The sequence below is a fragment of the Vigna umbellata genome, chromosome 7 (assembly GCF_029865625.1).
Source record: "Vigna umbellata cultivar VRB3 chromosome 7, Vumbellata_1.0, whole genome shotgun sequence".
Lineage (NCBI taxonomy): Eukaryota > Viridiplantae > Streptophyta > Magnoliopsida > Fabales > Fabaceae > Vigna > Vigna umbellata.
In genome coordinates this window covers 35,505,769-35,528,928 of record NC_142171.1, presented here as the reverse complement: position 1 = coordinate 35,528,928, position 23,160 = coordinate 35,505,769, and the positions used below count along the sequence as shown (strand labels likewise).

At 39.2% G+C, this 23,160-nt stretch overlaps 1 pseudogene; it reads right to left on the bottom strand.

Annotated features, from left to right (window-relative positions):
* Positions 1-10,356: 10,356 nt before the first annotated feature.
* LOC148195850 (uncharacterized) overlaps positions 10,357-23,160 on the bottom strand; it is a 58,266-nt pseudogene continuing 45,462 nt past the window's right edge.

The window sequence follows — 23,160 nt, the reverse complement described above, 5'->3', positions numbered from 1 at the left end:
AAATTGTGTTGTTATGATTCTCTTAACTCAAGGATTTTGTGATCCAGAAAAACCAATTTTCTTGTTAGCCAAGCCACATTATAAGCCATTGAAAAGTCCTTGTGATGATGCATGCTTGTGAATGTTTTTGATTGTGGTAAAATGAAAGGCAAAGTTGATTCATGTAACATTGTGATAGTGGAGTGAATGAGTGAAACACTTTACCTCTTATACACTTGTGTGTTGAGTGAAACACTTTACCTAGTGAGGAAATATTCCATGAGCACATGAACATCCATGCTTAATTGATTGATCATTCATGAAATATAGCATTTGTTGGAATTTAAATGACTTTGTGAACACTAAAGCATGTGCACATCTTGATTGAACTCTTGGTCATAAGTTTGAGTGAAGTTGTTGCTTATCTTGAAAAAGAGGATTTTTGAATGAGTGAACCATCATATGAATTGGTTGAAGATTGAGTTACATCTTGTTTGCTTGAGGACAAGCACAGTTCTAAGTTTGGGGTTGTGATAACAGTTGAAAAATTGTTATTTTCATGCTTAAAATTGACACAAAAAGCAACCTTTACACTTAGAAACTAGCTTGAAATCATGCTTTTATCCATATTTTCAAAAATAAGAGAGCTGGACAGGTTTATGCTTGATTTCAATGTTTTTGTGCAGGTTTTAAGGTGTATTTAGTGAAAGAAGTGAAGAAGGAGAGAGATGGAATCAGAAAAGTCAACCAGTCAACCAAAAAGTCAACCAATCAACCAGAAAAGTCAACCAGTCAACAAAAAAGTCAACAGTCAACCAGAATACGAAAAAAGTCAACCAGACGAGTTTTGGGCCAGTTTTATGCGATTTTATGATCTGTTTGGGCCTGGACCCGTTTTCTATTATTTTTATGTCCTATTTAAAGACCTAGATGTCTTAGGGTTGGTATCTTTGGCAGAAACAAAGCAAACACTCTCTCTTCCACCCCTTTGAAGGAGGATCTTGGATGCTCAGGCTATCTCTTCACCTTTCTAGGGTTTTATCTTTCATTCTTTCATTATTGTTCATCTAGGTTCACCATGAATATGGTGAACTAAACCTTGTATGTTTGTTGGGGAATCAATGTAATCTTCTGAAGCTCTCATACACGGAATTTGTGCTTGCATCCTAATCTAAGATTTATGCTTTCCTTCATCATTAGTTAGGGTTTTTCCTCTTTGCCTAATGCTTGCTTTGTTTAACGTCACGAGCCTGACCCAAAATCCACCAACACCCATCAGTAGGTGCAAAATTTTCTTACCAACACCCATCAGTAGGTGTTACAAACATAGTATCCTTCAGTAGATACTTAACCACCTAGCATCCTTGAGTAGATGCTATCTCCAACAAAATAATTACAAAAATAATGTTCACAAATTAAAAATTACAAAACCAAATCAAAAGTCTTTAAATCCACTGGGTTGCCTCCCAGCAAGCGCTCTTTTAACGTCATTAGCTTGACCCAATAAAGTTCAAGTTCCATCTTCTTTATAGTTGATGTTGTCATTCCACCAACTCCTCAGCTGTTTCCTCTGAACTGTCTTGGTCTTTCTAGAATATGGAGACTCTATCTCTATCATCTCCTTCTCTTTAAAGCCCTTCACAACCCACAACTTGTTCTTGATTATTACAGGTGAGCCAAGTTGGAGTTTTTTTTTCTCCCAGTCACTAGGAATTTCTCCTCCTCTTCCAATATTTTCTTCCTTGGGTACCTGAAACAACAAACAATGGTTACCTGAAACCTTGAGATTTTCATCTTTACGGCTAGTCATGGGTGCATCTTGAAATGCAGCTTTATAACTAGCTTCTTCCTCCCTTGCTTGCGTCTCATCTTTGAAGACGTCTACCACCACTCTCTCCTCTCTGTCCTGGAGCACCACTATACCTTCATTTACATCAATAATAGCTCTGGCCGTTTTCATAAACGGTCTTCCAAGTATGATAGGTATCTTCTCTGTCTCCATCTTCATCACCACAAAGTCTGCCAAGAACTGAAGTTTGCCAACACAAACTATAATGTCCTCTACAATCCCACATGGCTCCTTTGAAGATCCATCAGCGACTACTATTTTAACCTTTGCAGGTTTCACTTTAACATTGCCGATTTGCTCCAGTAAAGAATAAGGTATCAAGTTAACACTTGAACCTAAATCAAGGAGAGCTTTCTTTACCTTTTTCTTCCCTATGGTACAAGGGATAGAAAAACTGCCTGGATCTGATGCTTTAGGAGGGAATGACTCTTTTTTAACAGTTATACACTCTTTTGCCTCATCATCTCTACGTCTCTTCTTTGTAGAGATTTCTTCATCAGATTTTGTGTAAACTGCGATTTGCTGTAGAATTTGTTCCCAAGGTGCTTCATTATCCACCATTCTGAATAATTCTGTGAAGTCCATTTGTTTCCCTTGATGGATTGGAAAAGGAAAAGTACTTTTGCTTTCTATGTCTCTTCTCTCTTCTGTATCTAACTCAACTTTATCATCATCAACACTCTTTACCACCTTGCACTCTTCTCTGGGGTTAACCTCAGTATTAGCCCCAAAATTTCTATTTGGTCTTTCTTCCAATTGCTTGGTAATCTGACCCATTTGAATCTCCAAGTTCTTTATAGCAGCTTCAGTGCTCTTTTGAGAAGGTTCAGTTTTCTGTATGAATTGCTGAAGAGTTTCTTCCAACCTTGTTGATCTTTCATTAAGCATAGATAACTGTTGCCAAAAGGTTGGTTGTTGCTGCTGCTTATTATATTGACTAGCTTGCCCAGTTTGTCCTTGACCAATGCTTGGGTGTGGTTTCCACCCTTGATTGTAGTTCCCTTGACGGTATGGAAATTGATTGGCCATGAAATTAACGTCCTCTACAGCTTCAACTGGAAAGGCACATTGACCATTGATATGGTCACCTCCACATAATTCGCACAACTGGTTTGTACCTATGCAGCAGTTTTCAACTCTTTAGGCAATTGTGCAAGAGTTTTAGTCAGAGTCTCCAGCTGTTGAGTTAGAATTTTATTTTGAGCTAGCAAGGCATCATGTGTCTGTAATTTGAGAACCCCTTTTTGTTGCATAGGAGCTCATGTCTCACTGTGTAGCTCATTATCACTAGTAGCCATGTTTTCCATAATTTCTGTGGCTTCCTCTAGAGTTTTCCATTTAATATTGCCTCCTGTTGAGGCGTCCAGCATCATCTTGGTTTGTGAACCAAGCCCTCCAAGGAAAGTTAAGACTACTTCCTGTTCTTCAAAGCCATGCGTGGGTGTTTTTCTTAGCAGACTTTTGTATCTATCCCATGCATGCCCTAGTGATTCTTCCATGCCCTGCTTAAATGAAGATATCTCTTGCTTGCCTTTTGTCACCTTTGATTGTGGAAAGTACTTGTTTAAAAACTTTGTCACCACTGCTTCCCAATCTGTGAAACTTCCTTCTGGGAAAGAATTCAACCAAAGTTTAGCATTGCCTCCCAATGAGAAAGGAAACAAACTAAGTTTGATCGCTTCATCTGGCACCCCATTAATTTTAACTGTGTTGCAAATCTCATTGAAGGTTGTGAGGTGCTCATATGGGCTTTCATGAGATAACCCATTGAATTGATTGCTTTTTACCAGTTGGATCAGTGCTGGTTTGACCTCCATGTTAGCTGCATTGACTCTAGGTCTAGCTATACTGTTAAAGTGCTGAGGTCCAGCTATATTGGTGTAATCAGCAAGAGTTCTTCTGATATTATTGTTCTCCATATTTTCTATGCTATGAACAGAACCTTGTGGTGATGGTTGTAATAGAGTTTCCGGAGGAGGGAAAAGTTCTCTAGATGTTCGGATTCTTCTCCTCCGTCTACTCTCGTCTAGAACTTCAAGAACAGGTTCTGTTGTTTTCTTGCTCCTAGTTCGAATTGCCTCCTGCATACACAAGAACACAAAACCCTAGAATATTTGGTTAGCACAAAAAGATATAGGAGAAGATAAAAACAGAAAACAGAAAATAAAATAAAATAAAATAAAATAAAAACCGAAAAAATAAAAACAAAAAATAAAAACAGAAGTTCAAAATTAAAGTCAAAGATAATCAATAATCACACAAATTAACCAGTTAAACCACGAGTCCCCGGCAACGGCGCCAAAAAACTTGATGGACAAATTTATGAACACCAAAATATGATGTCACAAACTTGTTTTTCAATCGGCAAGTATGACCGAATCGTTCAAGTAATAAACTTGGTAAGACCAAGTATCATTCTTCCCAAAGGACTCACGGCCTAGTTTAGTTGTGTGGTTTATTGATTAGCTAAGACTTAAAGACGAAGTATTTGGATTTTATATGCAGAAGACGAAAATTAAATATGTATGCATGAAGTTTTGATCAATGGCAAAAAGCAAAAGATAAACACATTCAATGAAATATATGTATGAATATGTTGTGGGGGTTCAATTTCATCTTTTCCACTCTCATATATTTTAGGAATTCAACATTCAAATCATCATTGTTAATGCCACTCTCTAAAGTACCTTTCAAGAAGGCTTCTCACTAATCACGAGTTCATACAATTCCTAGCATTCCTAATGATTAGTTCATAAGTGCAGGAGCTTAACGACAACCAATGTGATATTGGGAGAAATTCCCCGGATCTAGACTTCCCCGTACGCGCCCGTATCGACAAAACCAATAATCATGCATCAAATGAGTTAAACAAGGCAAGCATTACGCAAAGAGGAAAAACCCTAACTAATGATGAAAGAAAGCATAGATCTTAAATAAAAGATGTAAAAACAAATTCCATATATGAGAGCTTCAAAAGATTACATTGATTCCCCAACAAACATACAGAGTTTAGTTCACCATATTCATGGTGAACCTAGATGAATAACAATGAAAGAATGAAAGATAAAACCCTAAAAAGGTGAAGAGGAAGCCTCAGCATCCAAGATCCTCCTTCAAAGGGGTGGAAGAGAGAGTGTTTGCTTCGTTCCAGCCAGAGATACCTAACCCTAGGAAACCCTAAAGCTTATATATTATTCGTAAATTACAGAAAATTAGGTTCAAACCCATAAAAGTGCCGCTCAGCGGTAAGTGCGTGAGACGTTTCTTCCCCTCAGCGGCCATTTTGCCCCTCAACGGACCTCCCGGAAGCTCCTGAGTGCCGCTCAGCGGTAAACTGCCGCTGAGCGGTGACTTCGACTTCTCCTTTTGCACTTTTTGATGTCTTTTCTGATTTCATCTCTCTCCTTCTTCACTTCTTTCACAAAATTCACCTTAAAACCTGCACAAAAACACTAAAATCAAGCATAAACCTGTCCAGCTCTCTTATTTCTGAAAATATGAAGAAAAGCATGATTTCAAGCTAGTTTCTAAGTGTAAAGGTTGCTTTTAGTGTCAATTTTAATCATGAAAATAACAGTTTTTCAACTGTTATCACTCCTTATGGAGAGAAAGGTTGGAATGATACCTAACTTTGCTCCTTAATTTGGAGAGCAGTTGTTAGGGAATGATTGGGGGAAGCTAGCCACATACCCTACACCTGCCAATATAGCTGTGGTGAAAGAATTCTACACTAGTACAAGAAAGATTGATGATTATCCAGCTGAGAATTACCTAGGCTATGTCAGAGGCCATGCTATTAGGTATGATCCTGATTCCATCAACAACTTCTTGGATACTGTGTGGGCTGGTGAGCAGTGCCAGTTTGCTCTCTGTATGGAAGAAGGCGCTGATTTTGATGATGTGGAGAGAGTTTTATGTGTACCTGGAGGACATTTTCAGAGGAATAGAACTGGCGCTGTGGTGAACATTAGGAGAATTGACTTGACTCCTCTTCCAAAGTATTGGATGGCATTTTCTCATGCCAACATTCAGCCATGTTCTCATGTGTCAGACATTACTCTTAGCAGGGCACTCTGATGGACAAATTTGTAAGCACCAAAATATGATGTCACAAACTTGTTTCACAATCGGCAAGTATGACCGAATCGTTTCAAGTAATAAACTTGGTAAGACCAAGTATCGTTCTCCCAAAGGACTCACGGCCTAGTTTAGTTATGTGATTTGTTGATTAGCTAAAACTTAAGAACACAATAATTGAAGTTTAATATGCAAAGACGAAAATTAAATATGTATGCATGAATTGATCAATGACAAAGACAAAAGATAAACACTTTCAAGGAAATATATGAATGAATATGTTGTTGGGGGTCAATTTCATCTCATCCACTCTCATATATTTTAGGAATTCAACATTCAAATCATCATTGTTAATGCCACTCTCTAATGTACCATTCTAGATGGCTTCTCCCTAATCAAATAGTTCATACAATTCCTAGCATTCCTAATGATTAGTTCATGAGTGCAGGAGCTTAAAGGCAACCAATATAATATTGTCAGTATAATATTGGGAGAAATTCCCCGGATCTAGATTTCCCCGTACGTGTCCGTATCAACAAAACCAATAATCATGCATTAGAATGAGTTAAACAATGCAAGCATTGAGCAAAGAGGAAAAACCCTAACTAATGATGAAAGAAAGCATATGTCTTAATTCAAAGATGTACTCAACAAATCCATATATGAGAGCTTCAAGAGATTACTTTGATTCCCCAACAAACATACAAGGTTTAGTTCACCATATTCATGGTGAACCTAGATGAATTACAATGAAAGTATGAAAGAATAAACCCAATAAAGGTGAAGAGGTAGCCTGAGCATCCAAGATCCTCCTTCAAAGGGGTGAAAGAGAGAGTGTTTGCCTCGTTTCTGCCAAAGATGCCTAACTATAGGACGTGCAAGCCCTTATATACTAATCTAGAGTTACAAAAGATTACAAAAGTCCAAGCCCAAAAAGTGCCGCTCAGCGGTATTTACCGCTCAGCGGTGATTGCGCGTCTTCTTTCTTCCCCTCAGCGGCCATTTTGCCCCTCAGCGGTTCCAACGTCACCTCTTGAGTGCCGCTCAGCGGTAGTTTGCCGCTGAGCGGTGCCTTCGACTTCTCCTTTTTGCACTCTTTCTTGTCTTTTCTAATGTCCTCTCTCTTATTCTTCACTTCTTTCACCAAATTCACCTCAAAACCTGCACAAAAACACTTAAATCAAGCATAAACCTGTCCAGCTCTCTTATTTCTGAAAATATAAACAAAAGGCATGATTTCAAGCTAGTTTCTAAGTCTAAAGGTTGCTTTTAGTATCAACTTTAAGCATGAAAATAACAGTTTTTCAACTGTTATCACACTCCTCCTTTACTGTGCAATCAGGAACTTGAATGTTAATATTGGACAGGTAATAGCTGATGAGATAAGGGTGTGTGCTAACACAGAAATAGCAAAGCACCCTTAGGACATCCTTCTTTAATCACACACCTCTGCAAGATAGTTGGGGTGGATACTTCTGCTCCACCATTTGAAAGGCCAAGGAAAGCAATTGATGAGGCTTATTATAGACAATACTGTGGAGGTGAGGAAGCAGCTCAGCCAGTTCCACCACGCCATACTCGCAGAGAAAGAGGGCAAGCACAAGTCAGGCATCTACTGAGACACATGAAGCAGAACCTTTCCAAATGAGGGACATGTACATGTCTCTTATAGGTGCACAGTTACAGTCTATCCACAGAGGGCAGGTGGCCACTACTGAGATGATTGTTGGAATGTATGATACACCTCCAGCACACAGGTGGACTATGGAGGAGTTTCATAATGTGGTAGCTTGGCCAGAAGAGCTGGTACAAGGCAACAGAGCTGGAGCAGCTGAAGCTTCAGCTATGGAGATGGATGAAGATGATGCTGATGATGATAATGCATTTGAGGATGTTGAAGATGAGGAAGAAGAGGAGGATACAGATGACAGCTCAAATTGATGAGGAGCTGAGATAGCATTTACTGATGAATGCTATCATAACTAAAGCAGGACTTATGCTTTTGTTTGGTTTTGTGTTCTGAACTTACTTATGTTTTTAGAATAGGGTTTCATGTACTCAATTGAAAACTTTGTCTGTTATGATGGTTTGCTTGTGATTGTGATTGTTTGATAAAGTAATGCTTGATGATGCTTTGATATAGATTGATGTTGAGATGTGCACATTACATGCTTATACAGGTGGTTCACAAGCTTTGTGAACAAATGCATGATGTTATGATTGTGATTATGATATTAAGCAGGATGTGTATGTCAAATGTGAATGAGCTGATATGTGAGGTTTTGAGCTCCAGAGTTTGTGTGATTGAATGCTATTCCTTTGGAAGCATGAATGACTTTGCCCAGGTTTTCTATGATTGAAGTACTTGCTTGTTTGCATCATATGATCAAGGCCATTTGTTGATAACCCTTTTATTAGCCAAATTCATAAATTTAGCCCACTAAAAGAGAACACTAGGTGTTCTATCATTTGAACCCTTAGCCTTGAACATGATTTGAAAACCCTTGTTGAAAAGCTTTACCTTGAGTTAAGTAGAAAATATTTTGTGGTATTGACAAATGTTCAAGTTTGGGGTTGTTGGAAAATAGAGAGGGAAATTGAAAGCATTGAGCTAAGAGCTAAGAAGTAAGTATGTGAAAAGAAAAAGAAAAAGAGAAAGAAAAGAAAAGAAAAAAAAGCAAAGCTCAATGCAAAAGAAAGTTGGGAAAAGTAAGAATGATTGTGTTTATATGATTCTCTTAACTCAAGGGTTTTGTGATCTAGAAAAACTAATTTTCTTGTTAGCCCAGCCATATTATAAGCCGTTGAAAAGTCCTTGTGATGATGCATGCTTGTGAATTTATTTGATTGTGGTTAAATGAAAGGCAAAGTCAATTCATGTCACATTGTGATAGTAAAGTGATTGAGTGATTACCTCCTATACACTTGTGTTTGAGTGAAACACTTTACCTAGTGAGGAAATATTCCAAGAGCAAATGAACATCCATGTTTAGTTGATTGATCATTCATGAAAAATAGCATTTGTTGGATATTAAGTGACTTTGTGAACACCAAAGCATGTGCACGTCTTGATTGAAATCTTTGTCATGAGTTTGATTGAAGTTTTTACTTATCTTGAAAAGAGGATTTTTGAATGAGTGAACCATTATACGGATTAGTAGAAGATTGAGTTACATCTTGTTTGCTTGAGGACAAGCAAAGTTCTAAGTTTGGGGTTGTAATAACAATTGAAAAACTGTTATTTTCATGCTTAAAATTGATACTAAAAGCAACCTTTAACACTTAGAAACTAGCTTGAAATCATGCTTTTGGTCATATTTTTAGAAATAAGAGAGCTGGACAGGTTTATGCTTGATTTCAATGTTTTATGCAGGGTTTTAAGGTGAATTTGGTGAAAGAAGTGAAGAAGGATAGAGATGGAATCAGAAATCAGGCAATCACGGTGGATCCGCTGAGGGGTGAAAAGGCCGTTGAGGGGAGGAAAACAACTCACGCACTTACCGCTGAGCGGTAGTTTACCGCTGAGCGGCACTATTTTGGGCTTGGGCCTAATTTTCTGTATATTTTAGAATAATATATAAGCTTTAGGACGTCCTAGGGTTTGTATCTTTGGTTGAGACGAAGCAACCACTCTCTTTTCCACCCCTTGAAGGAAGATCTTGGATGCTCAGGCTACCTCCTCCTCTTTCTAGGGTTCTATCTTTCATTCTTTCATTATTGTTCATCTAGTTTCACCATGAATATGGTGAACTAAACCTTGTATTGTTGTTGGGGAATCAATGTAGTCTTGTGAAACTCTCATATATGGAATTTGTTTTAACATCTTATATTAAGATACATGCTTTCTTTCATCTTTAGTTAGGGATTTTCCTCTTTGCTTAATGCTTGCTTTGTTTAACTCATTCATTGCCATGATTATTGATTTTGTCGATATGGGAACGTACGGGGAAATCTAGATCCGGGGAATTTCTCCCAATAGCATATTGGTTGCCTTTAAGCTCCTGCACTTTAGAACTAATTACTAGGAATGCTAGGAATTTTATGAACTCGTAATTAAGGATAGGCCTTCTTGCAAGGTGATTTAGAGAGTGGCATTAGCAATTGATGAAAAGAATGATGAATTCCTAAAGTATATGAGAGTGGATAAGATGAAATTGATAACCCCAACAACATACTCATCCATCTAATTCATTGAAGTGTTTGTATTCTATTCTTTTCCATTGATCAAATTCATGCATACATGTTTAATTACTGTCTTTTGCATTTAAAACCTACAATCAATTGTTCACAAGTCTTAAATAATCAACAAATCATATAACTAACTAGGCCGTGAGTCCTTTGGGAGAACGATACTTGGTCTTACCGAGTTTATTACTTGATACGATTCGATCACACTTGCCGAGGGTTAAACAAGTTTTTGGCGCCGTTTTTCGGTGTTCATAAATATGTCATCAGAAGGGCTTCAGTCTATGCCCATTAACCTTGAAGCTTTTAGCTGCGGATGGACCTTGGATCTCTACTGCACCATAAGGATAAACATTAGTCACAACAAAAGGTCCAATCCACTTTGATCTCAACTTACCACCCATGAGTCCGAACCTAAAGTTATACAATAAAACTTGTTGGCCAACCTCAAAGTCCTTTCTAACAATAGAATTGTCATGGAACTTCTTTGTCCTTTCCTTGTAGAACTTCGTGTTCTCATAGGCCTTCAATCGGATCTCATCCAGTTCATTCAATTGCAACTTTCTTTCCTCTCCAGCTTGGTCCATGGAGAAGTTGCAAGTCTTCACAGCCTAGTATGCCCGATGCTCAATCTCAACCGGTAGGTGACATGCCTTTCCAAAGACAACCCGATAGGGAGACATCCCTATCGGTGCTTTGTAGGCAGTCCTGTGGGCCCAAAGAGCATCATCCAACCTATTGCTCCAATCTTTCCTATTGGGCAGGACAATCTTCTCCAAAATTCTCTTAATTTCCCTGTTTGAGATCTCTGCTTGCCCATTTGTTTGGGGGTTGTAAGATGTAGAGACTCTGTGTACCACCCCATACTTCTTTAGCAAGGCTTGCATTGATCTGTTGCAAAAATGAGTTCCTTGATCACTAACAATTGCTCAGGGTACTCCACCCCTGCAAAAGAGGTGAGATCTAACAAAATCTACAACAACCCGAGCATCGTTAGTTCTGGTGGCTCTAGCTTCCACCCATTTTGAAACATAATCCACAGCCAGGAGAATATAAGAGAAACCAAACGAAACAGGAAAGGGACCCATGAAATCTATACCCCAAACATCAAATACCTCACAGAACAGCGTGGGCTGTTGAGGCATCTATTGTTTCCATGAAAGTGATCCTCCTGCTCTCTAACATGGCTCGCAGGTGCTGCAAATCCTCTCAGCATCTTTAAAGATGGAGGGCCAATAGAAACCACAATCTAACACCATGCGAGTCGTTCTTTGAATTCCCAAATGACCACCAGGTGAGGAAACGTGACAAAACTGTAGGACCGAGTCAATCTCATGGTCTGGAATGCATCTTCTTGTAACCTGATCACTGCACAACTTCCACAGATATGGGTCATCCCAAATGTAATACTTAGCATCGCTCTTAATTTTAGAAATTTGAGCACGCGATGCTAAGGGAGGAAAAACAGAAGCAACTAAATAATTGACAATATTTGCAAACCAAGGGGTAGGGTAAGAAAGTGATACCGTCCATAAGCTTTCATCAGGAAAGTTATCCTGGATAGGCAAAACATTGGTTTCATCCTCAGCTCTCTCAATTCTGCTGAGGTGGTCAGCAACCAGATTTTGTGCTCCACTCCTGTCTTGGATTTGCAGATCAAACTCTTGGAGTAAGAGCATCCACCTAATCAATCTAGGCTTCGACTCAGCCTTCTTCAATAGAAACTTAAGAGCTGCATGGTCAGTGAAAACAGTGAGAGGAGAACCAAGCAAATAAGATCTCAATTTGTCAAGAGCAAACACAATGGCTAAGAGCTCTTTCTCAATGGTGGTGTAGTTTGCTTGGGCAGCATTCGAAGTCCTGGAAGCGTAGTAAATCACTCGAGGCAACTTATCAATCTTTTGTGTCAAGACAACCCCCAATGCATAATTGGATGCATCACACATAAGCTTAAAAGGGGTTGTCCAATCTGGTGCCTGGATGATCGGAGTGGTGGTCAAAGCTTCCGTCAGGCGGTCAAAAGCCTGTTTGCATCTGTCATCAAAGTCAAACTCAATGTCTTTCTGCAACAGTTTGGACAAGGGAAGCGCTTTCTTGCTGAAGTCCTTGATGAAGTGCCTATAGAACCCTGCTGATGACAAATTTATGAACACCGAAAAACGACGCCACAAACTTGTTGAACAATCGGCAAGTGTGACCGAATCGTTTCAAGTAATAAACTCGGTAAGACCAAGTATCGTTCTCCCAAAGGACTCACGGCCTAGTTTAGTTATGTGATTCGTTGATTATTTAAGACTTAAGAACGAAATAAGTGGAGTTTAATATGCAAAACAGAAAATAAACATGTATGCATGAATTTGATCAATGGCTAAAACAAAATACAAACACTTCAATGGAATGAGTTAAACAAAATCAATAATCATGCATTGAATGAGTTAAACAAAGCAAGCATTGAGCAAAGAGGAAAAACCCTAACTAATGATAAAAGAAAGCATGTATCTCAAATAAGATGTTTAAACACAAATTCCATATATGAGAGTTTCACAAGATTACATTGATTCCCCAACAACAATACAAGGTTTAGTTTACCATATTCATGGTGAAACTAGATGAATAATAATGAAAGAATGAAAGATAAAACCCTAGAAAGGTGAAGAGGTAGCCTGAGCATCCAAGATCCTCCTTCAAAGGGGTGGAAGGGAGAGTGTTTGCTTCGTTTCTGCCAAAGATACAAACCCTAGGACGTCCTAAAGCTTATATACTATTCTAAAATTACAGAAAATTTAGGCCCAAGCCCATAAGTGTGCCGCTCAGTGGTAATGTACCGCTCAACGGTAAGTGCGTGAGTTGATTTCTTCCCCTCAGCGGCCATTTTGCCCCTCAGCGGATCCCCCGTGAGCTTCTGAGTGCCGCTCAGCGGTAAACTGCCGCTGAGCGGCAGTTGCGACTTCTCCTTTTGCACTTTTTGATGTCTTTTCTGATTTCATCTCTCTCCTTCTTGATAACAGTTGAAAAACTGTTATTTTCATGCTTAAAAGTGATACTAAAAGCAACCTTTAGACTTAGAAACTAGCTTGAAATCATGCATTTTGTTTATATTTTCAGAAATAAGAGAGCTGGACAGGTTTATGCTTGATTTAAGTGTTTTTGTGCAGGTTTTGAGGTGAATTTGGTGAAAGAAGTGAAGAATAAGAGAGAGGACATTAGAAAAGACAAGAAAGAGTGCAAAAAGGAGAAGTCGAAGGCACCGCTCAGCGGCAAACTACCGCTGAGCGGCACTCAAGAGGTGGCGTTGGAACCGCTGAGGGGCAAATGGCCGCTGAGGGGAAGAAAGAAGACGCGTAACCACCGCTGAGCGGTAAATGGCGCTGAGCGGCACTTTTTGGGCTTGGGCTTTTGTAATCTTTTGTAACTCTAGATTAGTATATAAGGGCTTGCACGTCCTTTAGTTAGAGATCTTTGGCAGAAACGAAGCAAACACTCTCTCTTCCACCCCTTGGGGTAGATTGGGAGATGGTGACAGCTCTCCTCTTCTCTTTCACAGGTTTTTCTATCTCCTTCATACTTTCATTGTTATTCATCTAGGTTCACCATGAATATGGTGAACTAAACCTTGTATGTTCGTTGGGGAATCAAAGTAATCTCTTGAAGCTCTCATATATGGATTTGTTGAGTACATCTTTGAATTAAGACATATGCTTTCTTTCATCATTAGTTAGGGTTTTTCCTCTTTGCTCAATGCTTGCATTGTTTAACTCATTCTAATGCATGATTATTGGTTTTGTTGATACGGACACGTACGGGGAAATCTAGATCTGGGGAATTTCTCCCAATATTATACTGACAATATTATATTGGTTGCCTTTAAGCTCCTGCACTCATGAACTAATCATTAGGAATGCTAGGAATTGTATGAACTATTTGATTAGGGAGAAGCCATCTAGAATGGTACATTAGAGAGTGGCATTAACAATGATGATTTGAATGTTGAATTCCTAAAATATATGAGAGTGGATGAGATGAAATTGACCCCCAACAACATATTCATTCATATATTTCCTTGAAAGTGTTTATCTTTTGTCTTTGTCATTGATCAATTCATGCATACATATTTAATTTTCGTCTTTGCATATTAAACTTCAATTATTGTGTTCTTAAGTCTTAGCTAATCAACAAATCACATAACTAAACTAGGCCGTGAGTCCTTTGGGAGAACGATACTTGGTCTTACCAAGTTTATTACTTGAAACGATTCGGTCATACTTGCCGATTGTGAAACAAGTTTGTGACATCATATTTTGGTGCTTACAAATTTGTCCATCAAGTTTTTGGCGCCGTTGCCGGGGATTCATGGTTTAACTGGTTAATTTGTGTGATTATTGATTATCTTTGACTTTAATTTTGAATTTCTGTTTTTATTTTTTCTGTTTTTATTATTTTATCTATTTAGATTTTATTTTTATCCTTTAGGTTAGATTTTATTTTTATCTTTTTAGATTAGATTTTATTTTAATTTCGAATTTTTATTTTATTTTTCTGTTTTCTGTTTTTCTGTTTTCTGTTTTTTATTTTTCGGTTTTTATTTGATTTTATTTTATCTTTCTAGATTAGATTTTATTTTATTTTATTAGATTTTATTTTTTTATCTTTTTAGGTTAGATTTTATTTTATTTTATTAGATTTTATTTTTTTTTATCTTTTTAGGTTAGATTTTATTTTATTCTTATTCTATCTTTTAGGTTAGGTTAGATTTTATTTTATTTTATCTTTTAGATTAGATTTTATTTTTTAGATTAGGTTTTATATTATTTTATTTGATTCTATCTTCTAAATATTTTATCTTCTTATATCTTTTCAATCTTTATTTTCTTCTATATCTTTTTGTGCTAACAAATCTGTTCTAGGGTTTTGTTTTCTTGTGCATGCAGAAGGCAATTCGAACTAGAAGTAAGAAAACAACAGAACCACTACTTGAAGGGCTAGACGAGAGTAGAAGGAGGAGAAGAATCAGAACGTCCAGAGAACTTTTCCCTTCTCCTGAAACTCTCCTACAATCATCACCACAAGGTTCTGTTCATAGCACAGGGAGTATGGAGAACAATAATAATGCTAGAAGAACTCTTGCAGATTACACTAATCTTGCTGGACCTCAGCACTTCAATAGCATAGCTCGGGCTAGAGTCAATGCAGCCAACATGGAGGTCAAACCAGCATTAATTCAACTGGTAAAGAGTAATCAATTTAATGGGTTATCACATGAAAGCCCATATGAGCACCTTACAACATTTAATGAGATCTGTAACACGGTCAAGATTAATGGGGTGCCAGACGAAGCTATCAAACTTAGCTTGTTTCCTTTCTCATTGGGAGGCAATGCTAAGCTTTGGTTGAACTCTTTTCCAGAAGAAAGTTTCACGGAATGGGAAGCAGTGGTTGCAAAGTTTTTGAATAAATACTTCCCACAATCTAAAGTGACTAAGGGAAAGCAAGAGATATCTTCATTCAAGCAGGGCATGGAAGAATCACTTGGACATGCATGGGATAGGTATAAAAGCTTGTTACGTAAAACTCCCACGCATGGCTTTGAAGATCAAGAAGTAGTCCTAACTTTCCTTGGAGGGCTTGGTTCACAAACCAAGATGATGCTAGATGCCTCAGCTGGAGGCAATATCAAATGGAAGACTCCAGAGGAAGCAACTGAAATCATTGAAAATATGGCTACAAGTGATAATGAGCTGCACAATGAAAGAGGAGCTCCTATGCCACAGAAAGGGGTTCTACAATTACAAACGCATGCTCTGCTAGCACAGAATAAAATTCTAACTCAACAGCTAGAGACTCTGACAAAAACTTTGGCTCAATTACCTAAAGAGTTGAAGTCTGCTGCCCAGATACAAACCCAGTTGTGCGAACTATGTGGAGGTGATCACATAAATGGCCAGTGTGCTTTTCCAGTGGAAGCCTTGGAGGATGTTAACTTCATGGCTAATCAGTTTCCATACCGTCAAGGGAATTATAATCAGGGTTGGAAACCACATCCAAGCATTGGCCAAGGACAAACTGGGCAGGCTAATCAGTATAATAAGCAGCAGCAGCAACCAACCTTGTGGCAACAATTATCTATGCTTAATGACAGATCAACAAAGTTGGAAGAAACTCTTCAGCAATTCATCCAGAAAACTGAATCTTCTCAAAAGAGCACTGAAGCTGCTATAAAGAATCTGGAGATTCAGATGGGTCAGATCACCAAGCAATTGGAAGAAAGACCCAACAGAAACTTTGGGGCTAATACTGAGGTTAACCCCAGAGAAGAGTGCAAAGTGGTCAAGAGTGTAAATGAAGAGATCATTGAGTTGGAAGAAGATGAAACAGAAGAGAGAAGAGAAGAAGAAAGAAAGGACACTTTTCCTTTTCTAACAAATCAGGAGAAACCAATGGATTTCACAGATTTATTCAAAATGGTTGATAATGAAGCTCCTTGGGAACAAATTCTACAGAAAATAGCAGTTTACACCAAATCAGATGAAGGAACCTCTACAAAAAGAAGACGTAGAGAGGATGAGGAAGAAAAGTGTATAACTGTTAAGAAAGAATCATTCCCACCAAAAGCAGCAGATCCAGGCAGTTTTTCTATCCCTTGCATTATAGGGAAGAAAAAGGTAAAGAAAGCTCTCCTTGATTTAGGCTCAAGTGTTAACTTGATGCCTTATTCTCTATTGGAGCAAATTGGCCATGTTGAAATAAAACCTGTAAAGGTTAATCTTGTAATGGCTGATGGATCTTCAAAGGAGCCATGTGGGATTGCAGAAGACATTGTAGTTTGTGTTGGCAAACTTCAGTTCTTGGCAGACTTTGTGGTGATGAAGATGGAAACTGAGAAAATACCTTTCATACTTGGAAGGCCGTTTATGAAAACGGCTAGGGCTATCATTGATGTGAATGAAGGTATAGTGGTTCTCCAAGACAGAGAGGAGAGAGTGGTGGTGGATGTGTTCAAAGATGAGATACAAGCAAAGGAGGAAGAAGCCAGTTATAAAGCTGCATTTCGAGATGCACCCATAACTAGAGGTAAAAATAAAAATCTTAAGGTTTCTGATAACCATTGTTTGTATTTTCAGGCACCCAAGGTAGAAGAGATTGGAAAAGGAGAAGAAGTTCCTAGAGACTGGAAAAAATTAAGACTCCAACTTGGCACACCTGTAAGACTCAAGAACAAGTTGTGGGTTATTAAAGGCTTTAAAGAGAAGGAGATGATAGAGATAGAGTCTCCATATTCTAGAGAATCTAAGACAGTCCAAAGGAAGCAGTTGAAAGGTTGGTGGAAGGACTACGTCAACTATAAAGAAGATGGAACGTGAGCTTTAACAGGGTCAAGCTAGTGACGTTAAAGAAGCGCTTGCTGGGAGGCAACCCAGTGGATTTACAAACTTTTGATTTGGTTTTGTAATTTATAATTTGTGAACATTATTCTGGACATTATTTTGTTGGATCTAGCATCTACTGAAGGATGCTAGGTGATTAAGTATCTACTGAAGGATACTAAGTTTGTAACACCTACTGATGGGTGTTGGTGAGAAGATTTTGCACCTACTGATGGGTGCTGGTAAGTTTGAAACACCTACTAATGGGTGTTGGTGGATTTTGGGTCAGGCTCGTGACGTTAAACAAGCGCTACCTGGGAGGCAACCCAGTTGATTGATTGTTTTCTGTTTGTCTATTTTAGTTAGGGTTTGCATAAGCATTTTTAACATTGAATTGCAGGGAACCTATGAGGGGTATGCTAGGAAGGCACGTAGGTCAAGAAAAGAAGGAGAAGGGCACATCACGAAAGTGCCGCTGAGCGGCATTTACCGCTGAGCGGTACTAACGCAGATGGGCTTAAGTTCCCCTTAGCGGAACCCGAGCCCATTGGGGTATTTTTAAACCCTAAGCTGCACGTTTTTACACTCTTTCAAGTTCTTCTCTGCATAAACACTTCCACACCTCTTCTCCTAGGTTTTCCACATCTTTCTACTCTTCCCTCTTTAGAAGATTTCTCTTCCACTCACTTTTATACTAGTGTGCCATCAAAGTTTGGGGTTGGAAGAGAGCATTCTAGTTTGGAAGCATTCTCATATCATCTAGCATCTCCACCCAAGTAAGTAAAATGCATTTTGTTCATTCTAGGGTTCTTGAATTTGAATGTGATTGTCAAAGCATGAATACTTAGGGGTTTTAGTTTCTATGCATGATTTGATGATATATTTGATGTTTGAACTGATTAAACTGCTTGATTATGAACTGGAAAACTGAAAATTGCATTTGGGTGGAGTTAGGACTGTTTTAAAAAGAGATTTGCAAAAATCTGCAGATCACCGCTGAGCGGCATTTACCGCTGAGCGGCACTCTGCCAGATTTGTTTTTTCTGGTTTATTACGTGTTTGAATGTGGCACTGGTGGCGCTGAGGGGAAATTCTGGCCCTCAGCGGTGGTTTAGCTTCGAAAGGAGTTGTGTTCTGAGTTTACTAATGATTAACATCATGTTCTGTGGTTTTGGATTTGTGTTTGAATGCAGGAATGGCATCCTCTTCAGGAAAGAGATTGAAAACCATGGCAACCAAGAGGAAGGAAAAGGAACCAGAGCAGCCCCATAATGGCAGGTTCCTCTCTAGGAAACATGAGAAGCACTTTAGGGTGGTTCAGGACAGGAGACTTCTAATGGAGAGAAAGGTTGGAATGATACCTAACTTTGCTCCTCAATTTGGAGAGCAAGTGTTAGGGAATGATTGGGGAAAACTAGCCACCTATCCAGCACCTGCCAACATAGCTGTGGTCAAGGAATTCTACACCAATGCAAAGAAGATTGGTGATCATCCAGCTGAGAATTATTTGGGCTATGTTAGAGGCCATGCTATCAGGTATGATCCTGACTCCATCAATAACTTCCTGGATACTGTGTGGGCTGGTGAGCAATGCCAGTTTGCTCTTAGCATGGAGGAAGGTGCTGACTTTGAGGATGTTGAGAGAGTATTGTGCATACCTGGAGGACACTTTCAAAGGAATAGATCTGGAGCAGTGGTTAACATTAGGAGGACAGACTTGACTCCTCTTGCAAAGTATTGGATGGCATTTTCTCATGCCAACATTCAGCCATGCTCACATGTGTCAGATATCACTCTCAGCAGGGCACTATTCATCTATTGTGCTATCAGAAACTTGAATGTTAATATTGGGCAGGTGATAGCTGATGAGATTAGTGTGTGTGCTAACACCTCAAACAACAAAGCACCACTAGGACATCCTTCTTTGATCACTCACCTTTGCAAGCTAGCTGGGGTGGATACTTCTGTTCCACCATTTGAGAGGCCAAGAAAAGCTATAGATGAGGCCTATTATAGACAGTACTGTGGAGGTGAGGAGGCAGCCCAGCCAGTTCCACCACGCCAGGCTCGTAGAGAGAGAAGGCCAGCACAGGGCAGGACTTCTGTTGATACTCATGAGGCAGAACCATTCCAGATGAGGGACATGTATATGTCTCTTATAGGTGCTCAGTTGCAGTCCATCCACAGAGGGCAGGTGGCCACGGCTGAGATGATAGTGGGGATGTATGATACCCCTCCAGCACACAGGTGGACTATGGATGAATTCCATAATGTGGTAGCTTGGCCAGAAGAACCATGGCATGGAGGAGCTGAAGCAGCTGAAGCTTCAGCCCGAGACATGGATGAAGATGAAGCTGAGGAGGAGGATGCGTTTGATGATGATGATGATGAGGAAGAAGAGGAAGATACAGAGGACAGCTCAGACTGATGAGGAGCTGAGATAGCATTTACTGATGAATGCTATCATATGATTATGCTTTTGTGGTTTAAGTTTTCTGAACTTATTTGTTTTTGTTTTTAGATTAGGGTTTGATGTACTCTATTTGAAACCTGGTTTCTTGTGATGGTCTGCTATTAACTGTGATTGTGTGATAAGTAATGCTTGATGATGCTTATTGATTGATTGATGTTGAGATGATGTGCACATTAAAATGCTTATACAGGTGATTCACAAGCTTTGTGAACAAATGCATAATATCATGATTGTGATTGTGAAATTAAGCAGGATGTGCATGTCAAATGTGAATGAGCTTATATGTGAGGTTTTGAGCTCCAGAGTTGTTATTGTTGAATGCTGTTACTTTGAAAGCATGAATGACTTTGCCCAGGTTTTCTATGATTGAATCAATTGCTTGTTTTGCATCATATGATCAAAGGCCGTGTTTTTGAAACCCTTTTTATTGGCCAAATTCATAAAGTTAGCCTTCTAAAAGAGAACACGTTGTGTTCTATCCTTTGAACCCTTAGCCTTAAATATACACTGAACACCCTTGATTGAAAATCTTTACCTTGAGTTAAGTAGAAGATCTTGTGTGGTATTGTTAAATGTTCAAGTTTGGGGTTATTGGGGAAACATGAAAAAGGAAAAAGCATTGAGCTAACAGCTAAAAAATAAGAATATGCAAAGAAAAGAAAAGAAAAAGAAGCAAAGCTCAATGCAAATGCAAAAGCAAAGGCAAAAGAAAGTTGGGAATGAATAAGAAGATTGTGTTGTTATGATTCTCTTAACTCAAGGATTTTGTGATCCAGAAAAACCAATTTTCTTGTTAGCCCAACCACATTATAAGCCATTGAAAAGTCCTTGTGATGATGCATGCTTGTGAATGTATTTGATTGTGGTTAAATGAAAGGCAAAGTTGATTCATGTGTGTCGCAACCGGAATCGCGACGGGACGACGATCCAAAAAAGAAATCGGTTTTGAAAAGAAATTTGGAGTCGCCACCATAGTTTATTATGGGAAACTACGGGAAAACCATAAAACGATAAAGCACAGCCCGCGAAAACCAGATTTTGGGTTCGGGAGTCGGTTACGCGTGGGGAAGGTGTTAGCACCCCACAACGCCTGCCCTAAGGCAGTACCTTTAACTAAATGCACGAATATGATGTGGTTTTCAAAATGTTTAACTATCCCCTAAAATAGAATTCTAAATAAACAAAACATATTTTTTTATTTTTCTGGGCCCGACAAGGATTGACCTTGCTCCTACGTATTCTCATTCAAAATGAGAAATCAGGGTTACGTAGTTCTTTTAGAAAACTGCTTGAAAATTTGTTTGAAAATTGTTTAGAAAATTTTGTTTGGAAAATGATTATGGATAAATTTGGATTTTTGGGAAAGTGAACCTGACAAGGGCTAACCTTGCTCCTACGTATCTCCACTTTTGATGGAGAATCAAGGATCACGTAGTTCTGGGTAGCAAGACTACTTGTTGTTTAAAATTGTTGATGTTTTCGGGTTTTTTTGAAGATTTTATACCTTTTTTTGTATTTTGTTTAAGAAAGAGAAAAGGTTGTTAGCACAAGGACGATGCGTGCGATCACACATGTGCATAAACCTTTAAAACATACTTTTTGGTTAATTTTACTTAAGGAAAAGAAAAGGTTTTTAGCACAAGGACGATGCGTGCGATCACACATGTGCCTAAACCTTTAAAACATATTTTTCGTAATTTTAATTAAGAAAGAGAAAAGGTTTTCAGCACAAGGACGATGCGTGCGATCACACATGTGCATAAACCTTCAAAACATATCTTTGTAATTTTATTTAAGAAAGAGAAAAGGTTTTCAGCACAAGGACGATGCGTGCGATCACACATGTGCCTAAACCCTTAAAAACATATTTTTTGTAATTTTAATTAAGAAAGAGAAAAGGTTTTCAGCACAAGGACGATGCGTGCGATCACACATGTGCATAAACCTTCAAAACATATCTTTGTAATTTTATTTAAGAAAGAGAAAAGGTTTTCAGCACAAGGACGATGCGTGCGATCACACATGTGCCTAAACCCTTAAAAACATATCTTTATAAATTCCTTTATTTAAATTTTAAATATTGCATTATTAAATATATATTTTAGGATAAGTAAATATGTAGAATAAGTAGATAGAACAAAATAAAATAATAAATAAAACTAAAAGAAATAAATAAAACAAATGAATTCAGATAGACAAAATAGAATAAAATAAAATAATAAAAAACAAACAATTAAAAAATAACGAGCGTTGGGGGAATCTGGACGGACGTTGGGAATGAAGTGAAATAACGAGCGTTCGTTGCGGGGATTTAACGAACGTTCGTTGAGAATGAGGAGGAGGCTGACGAGCGCTCGTTTTGGAAGAGCGCTCGTTGGGAAGATGAGGAGAAAGGTCGAGCGTTCTCTCGGTGGATTAACGAACGTTCGTTGTGAATGAAGAGGACGAACGGGCGTTGGGGGGAATCTGGATGACAAGCGTTCGTTGGGGAATTGAAGAACGGACGCTGGGAAATGAATGACGAGCGCTCGCTGGGATGAGCGTTGGTTGAGAAGCTGCGGCTGGATGACGAACGCTGGCTATGCACGAGCGTTCGTTGTGAAGATGAGGCTGGATGACGAACGTTCATTATGGACGAGCGTTCGTTGGGAAGATGGGCGGATGACGAACGCTCGTTACGGACGAGCGTTCGTTGGGAAGATGGGCGGATGACGAACGCTCGTTATGGACGAGCGTTCGTTGGGGCAATGGGTGGACGACGAACGCTCGTTATGGACGAGCGTTCGTTGGGAATATGGGCGGATGACGAACGCTCGTTATGGACAAGCGTTCGTTGGGAAGATGGGCGGATGACGAACGCTCGTTACTGACGAGCGTTCGTTGGGAAGATGGGCGGATGACGAACGCTCGTTATGGACGAGCATTCGTTGGGGCAATGGGTGGAGGACGAACGCTCGTTGTGGACAAGCGTTCGTTGGGAAGATGGGCGGATGACGAACGCTCGTTATGGACGAGCGTTCGTTGGGGCAATGGGTGGATGACGAACGCTCGTTACGGACGAGCGTTCGTTGGGAATATGGGCGGATGACGAACGCTCGTTATGGACGAGCGTTCGTTGGGAAGATGGGCGTTCGTTAGGCAATTAGATGCCGAACGTTCGAAAAAGGCCAAAACGTGCGTTCGTTCTGGGCTTGGCCCACCCGGGTGGCTTCTAACCTAGAATCTCCTAGGGGTTT